The following is an 8808-nucleotide window of genomic DNA, read 5'->3' as shown; positions in this document are numbered from 1 at the left end:
TTTTTTTTTTAAATGCCCAGTTGACTGATTGCCTTCAGGTAAAGGTGCGTTTTTTTATCTATGAATGTGCAATCAACTGATTTTGGAGGATTGTAAAGTGATCATTTGAGAACACCCATTGGCATGTTTTTCCATCTTCATATGATTTCATTACTAGAAAAAGTTGTTAAAACTCTCACATTTGGGCACTTAAAAAACTTGCAAATATAATTTTCCTAAACTTCACAAAAATCTTCCAAAAAGAAAAGATTTGGTGGGTTTCTAACTGTTCAAGCTGAAAGTACACATTGAAAAATCTGGGTTTGCAAAAGCCAATGATTTTCAAGAGGATAAATAGATTTTGAATATTTAGATTTCAACCAGAAATCTTTGTACACTTAGTATGTGAATGAAAATCAAGTGTCAGGGTTTAGTCAGTAGAACCAATGATGATGACTTTATTCTATTTCATTTATTTTTTTTAAAGATTTATTTATTTGACAGAGAGAGACACAGCGAGAGAGGGAACACAAGCAGGGGGAGGGGGAGAGGGAGAAGCAGGCTTCCCTCTGAGCAGGGAGCCCGATGCACGGCTGATCCCAAGACCCTGAGATCACGACCTGAGCGGAAGGCATTCGCTTAACGACTGAGCCACCCAGGCGCACCACTTTATTCTATTTTAATCAACCCATTTCCTGGGAAGCATTTCCTTGTGACAGCTATCAATCCAAGTTTAGAAATAAACCGAGCTTAAAAACAGGTCTTTAAATTACTGTATTTCAAAACATTAAATTAAGGTTAAAGCAAACATATTCCATCACGTTGATCTCATTAAGTTTCGAAATAATTGAGTGCAAAAAATGTGTATTTCTAATCAATTTTTTTCTCATTCTTGGAAATTTTTATGTTTTTATAGCGTTTATCATATGTTAGTATTTAGTATATTAGCACCTCTAAATATGAATACTGATACCAGAGATCGTGCTCAACAATCGTTTGGATGGGTGTCCTACCAAAACAGCTTGGAAGCCACTAGCTTTAAGAACCTTGAACCTCTGCTCTTGCTTTTACTTAATTTCCAAAGTGAAGTCCCAGTTTTGAAACCGCCCTTGCACACACACACACACCAAACAATACTGCGCGCCCTAACCCAGGAAAACAAACCAGTCGCCTGCGGGAGGCATTCCGCCGACACCCTCAAAGGTCCGCGGCCCCAGCCTCCCCCACGAAGCCACGCGCACACAGGCCGGGTCAGGAGGACTGCGGGGGAGGCTCGGGCTCCTCCCGCCGACACACAGGGGTGCCGAGCGATCCCCGACGGCTCTGAGTCAGCCGCCGGAAGCCTCGCCCGGGATCGCAGCTGCGGGGAAGCAGGCAGCAAGCTGGAGGAACAGCCGCCGCCGCAGGAGCAGGAATCTCCCGGGTACCGGGGCTGGGAAGCGCGCGGGTCGCCAGCTACTCGGGGCGGGCGTCCCCCGCCGGGAGCGCGGCGGCGCGCGGGACACGGGCGGGGAGGGAGGCCGGCAGGAGGCGGACGCAGCGCGCCGACAGGGAGGAAGAGAGGACGGCGGGGGGAGGCTGTTGGCTGGGGGGTGATCGGACCGGACAGCGGCGGGGCCGCGGCGGGCGGCTCTAAGGTGGGGGCTGGCGGGGTCAGCCGAGGCAGCCAGCGCAGGAGCGGGGGCGCGGACTCGCCCTGGGGCCGAGGGGGAGGGACACGGCGGCCCGCCGACGCCACCGCGCCGCGATCTGCGAGCCGGAGGGAGAGGCCGGTCACCCAAGCCCGGGCTGCTGTTGCCGGAGACTGCCAGGCGGAAGCTCTGGGGAGGGTGCGTGGGAGCAGCCGCGGGTGCAGCAGGGAGACCGGCGCGCCCGGAGCAGCCTCGCCTGCAATGTCCAGGGCGCCTTGGGCAAGTTCCGGGGAGGTGCTGGGTCAGCGCCCCCCCCGCGGGGAGGCCGGTAGGCTCCGAGGCCCCTCCCTCTGCCTCCTCCTTCCCTCCCAGGCTTCCCCTTCCTTCCTGTATCCTGTTTTTCTTCCATATTCTTTGCTTTTCTTTCTTTAACATCTTTCACCTGCTCTTCATTGGCTGCTTTTCCTGAGCTTGAGAAAATGCTTCCTTGCCTGTTTCCACCTCGTCCGCGGCCACAGTAATTAATTTAATGGACTCCCCACTTCCCAGATTCTCTTCAGCTCCTGCTCCCGCCCCTTGGCCAGGCTGTTTCGGGGCGCGGCGGGGGTGCTGCTGCTTGCCGCCGCCGGTGCTCCCCGCCAGTCCTCCTCCTCCAGCCTCGGGCTGCCCTGGGGTCCTGCCCTTGTCTTCTTCCTCTTCCTACCTGCAAATACCGGGAATTCTTAAAAACTAGGTGAGTTTCTCTTCTTACGCCTCTGTGTACCTTGTAATCATCCCGTTTGCCTAGGATCTCCCGCAGTCTGGGTGCTAAGGGCCCCCAATCTCTTGCTCTGGGACTTGTGCTCGACTCAGTAACCTGCCTGTATTTCCAAACATCGCTTGGCTGCCTTGTTACAGGGACCCAGGGACCATACCATAGTCTGCACATCTCAAATGGAATGTATCACTTCCTCATTCCATCTGGCTCCTCATAGAAACTTCCAATGGGTCACACCTGCCTCAAGCATCAGTGAGCTAGGAGTCTGTTAAGAGGTAAACTGAGGCATATTAAAAAGTTCAGTTCATCGGAGCACAGATGAATTCGAATGGGGCAGCATCCAGTCTAGCAGGCAGAAAGAGCTGTACAGAAGCAGACTTCTAAGCAGAAGGGAGTGGTAACAAGGAAGCTATACTGGCCAAACAGGGTTGGTTGTTGCAAAGTTACTTCCCTTTGGTGGATGGCAGGGGTCTGGCAGGCGGTTGACCTCACTAGGGCTGGTCAGGCCGTTCCTGATTGACTGGTTTAAGATTCCATTTCGGGGAGAGCCGAAACTGTCACTCAGTTAAGGCTCTGCATCTGGGGCTGAGCATAAGCAACTCCATCTGGGGCCTGGTGTCTTGTTTTTAACCAGCCTCCGCGTCCTCCCTGACTCTCCTTGCTCCCTGTCCCTCCTGTGATGGGTCACCCCGCCGCCGGGCAATGCCACCTTGCACTCGGTTCCTGCTTCCTCCCTGTCTGGCAGCCGCCGAGCTATGGCGGCCAGCAGGCTCCCCGGCCTTTTTCCAGGCTCCGTGGAGAGCCACTGCGTTTCCTAAAACCCAGTGTGCTCCTATAGAACATTTTGTTTAAAAATCATAGCTGCCTTTCCGGACCATAGCTCAAGTTCAGACTTCTTGTCCAAGTGCATCCGTGTCACCCAAGCACAGAGACCCAGCCCCTCCGCCCCACACAGACCTGCGCCACCTGCCACGGTAGGTCTGTCTCCTGCCAATCCCACCACTGCCCCGGGGCACTCACCTCCCCTTTCACCGCCTCACACACACTCCTGCCCAATGCGTGAAAGCCAGCTCGCCCCTCACCTTCTCCTGAGCTTCTAGAGAGAATTTATTCCGTTTCTCTGGGGGCTTCCTTAGCACTTTGTAAATTATCCGGTTACAGAGGGTGGGGCTGGCTTGAAACCCACACACTTGTGTTTGTGTCCCCCTCGGGTGGGAGTGCCCCATCAGGAATTATGGCCTTTATTGTTCATTTCTTCTCTAACCCATATAAGGAAAGTTCTATAATAAATGCTCTTTGTATAAGTTCACTTCTGGAGGTGTCCGTGGGAAGGCAGAGTGGAGCGGGGAGACCACAGGCATTCGGGGGCCCCAGGAGGAGAGCAGTGTCTCATCCTTGGAAGCACAAGGCTTCTGCTTCAAGACTCCACTTCAAGACTGCTGCTCTTACTATGAGACCCGAGGACAGGCTTTCATTGTCCTGACCTCATTCACCAGTAAAAGAAAAAGTAGCGTAATGCCAATTCATTTTATAGGCTGGAAATCAAACCTTTCCACATTGTTGTGTTTTTATGACACAGTGGAATGGTGCCCTGGTACCCAGATGTATTGTTTCGTATTATATTGAAATTCAGTCCTTTTATTTTTTAAAGATTTTATTTATTTGAGATGGAGCAAGCCAGACAAAGCGAGAGAGAGCACAAGCAGGGGCGAGGCGGAGGGAGAGGGAGAAGCAGACTCCCTGCTGAACAGGGAACCCGACGCACGGCCAGGACCCTGGGATCTGAGCCGAAGGCAGATGCTTAACTGACTGAGCTACCCGGGCGCCCCGAAATTCATTTCTTTTTAGATTTATTGGGCAAGTTCCACTTTGTTTCAAGTACAACCCTCTCAAAAGCTTAATGTACACATGAGATTGGGGCACCAAGAAGAAGTGGGGGAAAGAGAGTCATTCGGTTATCCTGTTCAGCTCCTTTGTTTTCACGGGTGTGACTTGGGACACACCCCCGAGGTGCCGGAGTGGTGAGTGTGTGCCAGGGTGTCCTTGCTAGGGGGCAGACGCTGGTGGGAAATGCCGTGACCAGCACCTGCCCATGTGGAAATGAATTGAAGGAAGAGGAAAGGTGGAAGAAACCAGAAGTAGGCATTTGACATATGTCCCTCACCTCCAGGTTAGTGAATTCTCTCCTCCTCTGGGTCTCTTTGGTGCCACCTTGTGGTAGGCCGAGTGCCGTGCAGATTGCGTCTCCCCCTGGCTCCTAGTTTGTTTTCTGAAAAGTCCTCCACTGCAAGGCAAGGAAATGTGGGGGGCAATGTGGGGCCGGAGGTGGCCTGCAGACAGGCTGGATGCTGCTCTCTCTCGTGGGACTTGTCCACTGCAGACGCATCGGCTGTCCCACACCTGCAGCTCTTGGGTTCAAGCCCCGCAGTGGAAGGCTCTGGCGAGGCTTCTGTGGGTGAGGACAGTGAGAAACTTTCCTTTTTGTCCTCTAAGAAATAACCTGTCAAGTATAGCATCCTGCTGTGCAAGCTTTGTCATCATTGTATTCTCTTGTTTAATGTATGTTTGTTTGTTTATTTATTTTTAAAAGATGTACCCATTTATTTATTTGAGAGAGAGAGAGAGCATGAGCAGGAGAAGGGGCAGAAGGAGAGGGAGAGAGAGAATCCAGAAGCAGACTCACTTCTGAGCAGAGCCTGACACGACCACGTGGGGCTCAATCCCAGCACCCCGAGATCATGACCTGGGCTGAAACCAAGAGTCTGCTGCTTAACCTACTGAGCCCTCACATGCCCCTTGGTTGATGTTTTATTTTTATTTTTATTTATTTATTTATTTATTTTTAAAGATTTTATTTATTTATTTGACAGAGAGAGACACAGTGAGAGCAGGATCACAAGCAGGGGGAGTGGGAGAAGGAGAAGCAGGCTTCCCGCCGAGCAGGGAGCCCGATGCGGGGCTCGATCCCAGGACCCTGAGCCGAAGGCAGACACTTAACGACTGAGCCACCCAGGCGCCCCTTGGTTGATGTTTTAAATCATTTCTTTTAAACCTGAATTTGCACTGGTTGTAGCTGTTGGAGAATCTGTATTTAGAGTGCAGCCTTTATACTTGTTTGACATCACACTTTTTTTTTCTTCCTAAATCAGAGACATCTTATGTCTTCTGTTGAAAAAAATATCTCAGGAAGGAGCTTTCAAGGAACCAGTCAACCATTGGAGAGGCTCTGGTTGAGTTGTCTCCCTGTCCTCTTCCCACCCACTGAGCTCCTCTTTCCTCTCCTGCCCCTGAGAAATCCAGGAGCCCCCCCCCACCCCCGCCAGGCTAATGAGATACAGTTGCAAGAAGGCTGCAGGAGGTGCTGCTCGTCTTCTGTGAAACTGACAGAAGAAGTATCACGTGATGATCCACTGGTTGATAAAAATGAACATAATGCATGATGACCCTTATTCTAGGCGAAGATTCCAGTACTTTTGGTATTGCTTATTTGCTGATTTTCCAAACTGGAATCTGTTTTTCTTGTGTAGCTTTAAAATTTTTGAGTTAAAAATATATTTGCAAATAGAGAAAAAAAAAAAAGGATAGCTTGCAGGGTCATGGGATCATGGGTGACTATTTGTCCTTTTATTTTCTAGAATGTTTTCGAGTAGAGCAGCACAGAGACTCAGGGAAACCAGTGTCTTAGTTCCCTGTTGCTGCTGTAGCATCTTACTGCAAATTGAGTGCCCGAACACAGTAAAAATGTATTATCTTATGGTTCTGGAGGTCAGAAGTCCAAAGTAGGTTTTGCACAGTTGCATGTTTTTCTGGAGGCTTTAGGGCAGAATCTGTTTCCTTGCCTTTTGCAGCTCCCAGAGGCTGTCTGCATTCCTTGGTCCATGGCCTTGCATCATTTTGACCTTTCCTTCTCTTGTCACATCTCCTTCTCTGACTCTGAGCCTCCTGCCTTCCTCTTATAAGGACCCAGTGATTACACTGAGCCCACCTGGATACTGCAGGAAATCTCCCCATCTCAAGATCCTTAATTCAGTCAGTCACATCTGCAAGGTCCCTGATGCCGAGCAAGATAACGGAGGTTTGGGAGATTCAACGTGGGTGTCTGGGGGGGAGCAGTTATTCTTGTGAGCACCCCCGGCATCCACCGACGGGTGCTAATGGCCAGATGACGTGACAGTGGGCGTGGCTAATGTGCCTCCGTGTTGTGCTTTCCATACAGACCTTCCCTGATGGAGGATCTCCATGAAGCAAATGGCAGGTTTGCCATCAACTTATTAAAAATGTTGGGTGAAGAGGACAGCTCCCGAAATGTGTTCTTCTCCCCTCTGAGCATCTCTTCTGCCCTGGCCATGGTCTTCATGGGGGCCAAAGGAAACACCGCCACCCAGATGTCCCAGGTATGCATGCTAGCATTCTGTCCCACAAGAAGTCCCCAGATTTCACCTTTGTTACATTTTAAGTTTTGGCTAACGTTATATATCAAATTGAAATGCAGCTGTTTGAATGGACTTGCTGTTAAATGGGTTCTTTCTAGTGTATGATTATGCACTAGAAGAAAGCAGCACAAATGTGGACTTCGGTCTCTGGAATTATTGAGAGGGAATGTATAATCTGATTGATCTGAAACGGGTTCTGTGGGACCTGAGCTACAAATGAAGTAGTGGCAAATACTTTAGGGAAGTTGTCTTTAACCTCTTTGTTAAGATCTTAAGTTTCTTTGACAGTCTTGTGAGTGTCCCAGGACATTGCCAATGCACATGACCTCCCCATCGATAGCAGGGGTGCGTGGGAGCCCTCTGGAAGTGCCTCTGGCGATGGTTTCTTCCAGCTTGCTGGAGGAGGGAGGCTTTGGACTGGGGCCATTGGGAGACAGAGGAACAACCTTAATTTCCGCTCTGACTTGACATGGAAGTCCCAGTCTGGTCTGCAGAACTTCTATGAAATTGCTGCTGAAGTATTTTCGGTTGATTTCTGCTCATTCTCGTATTCCCTAGGTTGTGTTAGATTCATTCCAGCTACCTCTTTGCTCTGTTCTGTCTCTCTCCTGAGTTCTCACACCCGCCTTTCTAAGTGGGTTTACACCTGGGGGCGACATTGGCCACTGTCCCCACAGCTTGGTTGTCTGAGAGGTGCTACTGACATCTAGTGGGCAGAGGCCAGAAATGCTGCAAAATGTCTTAGAAGGCGCAGACTAGCGCCAGCCGCAAAGTGGCCCCAAATGTCAACAGTGTCCCGTGGAAAGGCGCTGTGGGAGGGTTAAACCAAAAGCCTTTCAAGATGGGATCCTTTGTGATTTTCAGCACAGGGGTGGTTGGAGATAGCTCTTTGTGGGAGCAAGATGGCAGTGTTACAAGTCCGTGTCCTTGTCTGTTTTCAGGCGCTTTGTTTGAACAGAGGCGGAGATATTCACCAAGGTTTCCGGTCACTTCTCACGGAGGTTAACAAATCTGGCACTCAGTACTTGCTCAGAACTGCCAACAGACTCTTTGGAGAGAAGACGTGTGATTTCCTTCCTGTAAGTGGAACTCGCGCATGGATGTTAAAAAAATGGCAAATAAGGTTGAAACTGCAGAAGAACAGAGATTAAAGTATAATTCTGTTGCCTTAAAAATGTACTTAGAGTTGTACTTCTGTAATTATGATTTTGAATTTTATGATTGCCTCTGAATTATGTCCCTTTTTAAAGCTGGTTTTTGTTTTTTGTTTTTTTTTTTAAGATTTTATTTATTTGAGACAGAGAGAAAGAGCGCACAAGTGGGGAGGAGGGCCAGAGGGAGAGGGAGAAGCAGATTCCCCGCCAAGCAGGGAGCCCAATGTGGGGCTCGATCCCAGGACCCTGAGATCATGACCTGAGCCCAAGACCGACGCTTAACTGACTGAGCCACCCAGGCGCCCTTAAAGTTGTTTTTGATAGATCCCTCCCAGATATCAATCTCAGTATGTCCTTCTTCCTGCACCCAGACCTGCCTCTCCCCCTTGATCCGCTGTGCCTCAGTGACCACATCGTCCCATGTGTGTACATGGCTGTCCCCAGGCTCACCTCTGTTTGTTGGGCGGTTCCTGCAGAGCCCGTCTCTCAAGGCCTCTTAAATTTGTCCCCTCTTCTGAATCACCACCACCACTGCCTGGGTCCACACTCTCACCGATCTTCTGCACCATTATTTTAATTCTTTCCTGATGGATCTCTCCAAGTCCAGCCAGGTTCTTGCACACTACTGACAGAATAGTCTCTTGAAAATTAAACTTGGGCCATAAAACTGAGGTTTTAAATCTGTGCACTTCCTATGTACCGAAGCATATAATTCTCAAGGTCCCCAGTCCAGTAAAAGCCTGCCATCACGCAACAAGTGAGGGCCGAAAAAGTATGTTGCACACCATGCAGAGTGTTGCTACCTCAGATTAATGAAGGGATCTGGGCAAACCCGGCCATCTTCCTGGCTGGCA

General features: G+C 50.0%; 1 long non-coding RNA gene across 1 annotated transcript; it reads left to right on the top strand.

Moving 5' to 3' along the window:
• The first annotated feature begins 1675 nt into the window (after positions 1-1675).
• LOC145719928 (uncharacterized) lies at positions 1676-6601 on the top strand. The gene is made up of 3 exons (XR_014142684.1): positions 1676-2343; positions 6328-6442; positions 6584-6601. It is a non-coding gene; the product is annotated as an uncharacterized LOC145719928 (long non-coding RNA).
• Positions 6602-8808: the final 2207 nt, after the last annotated feature.

The sequence above is a fragment of the Leptonychotes weddellii genome, unplaced genomic scaffold (genome assembly GCF_054177405.1).
Source record: "Leptonychotes weddellii isolate Sample4059 unplaced genomic scaffold, ASM5417740v2 HiC_scaffold_8324, whole genome shotgun sequence".
In the NCBI taxonomy this organism is placed as follows: domain Eukaryota; kingdom Metazoa; phylum Chordata; class Mammalia; order Carnivora; family Phocidae; genus Leptonychotes; species Leptonychotes weddellii.
Note: the sequence above shows the minus strand (reverse complement) of the source record. Positions and strands in the feature narration are given on the sequence as shown.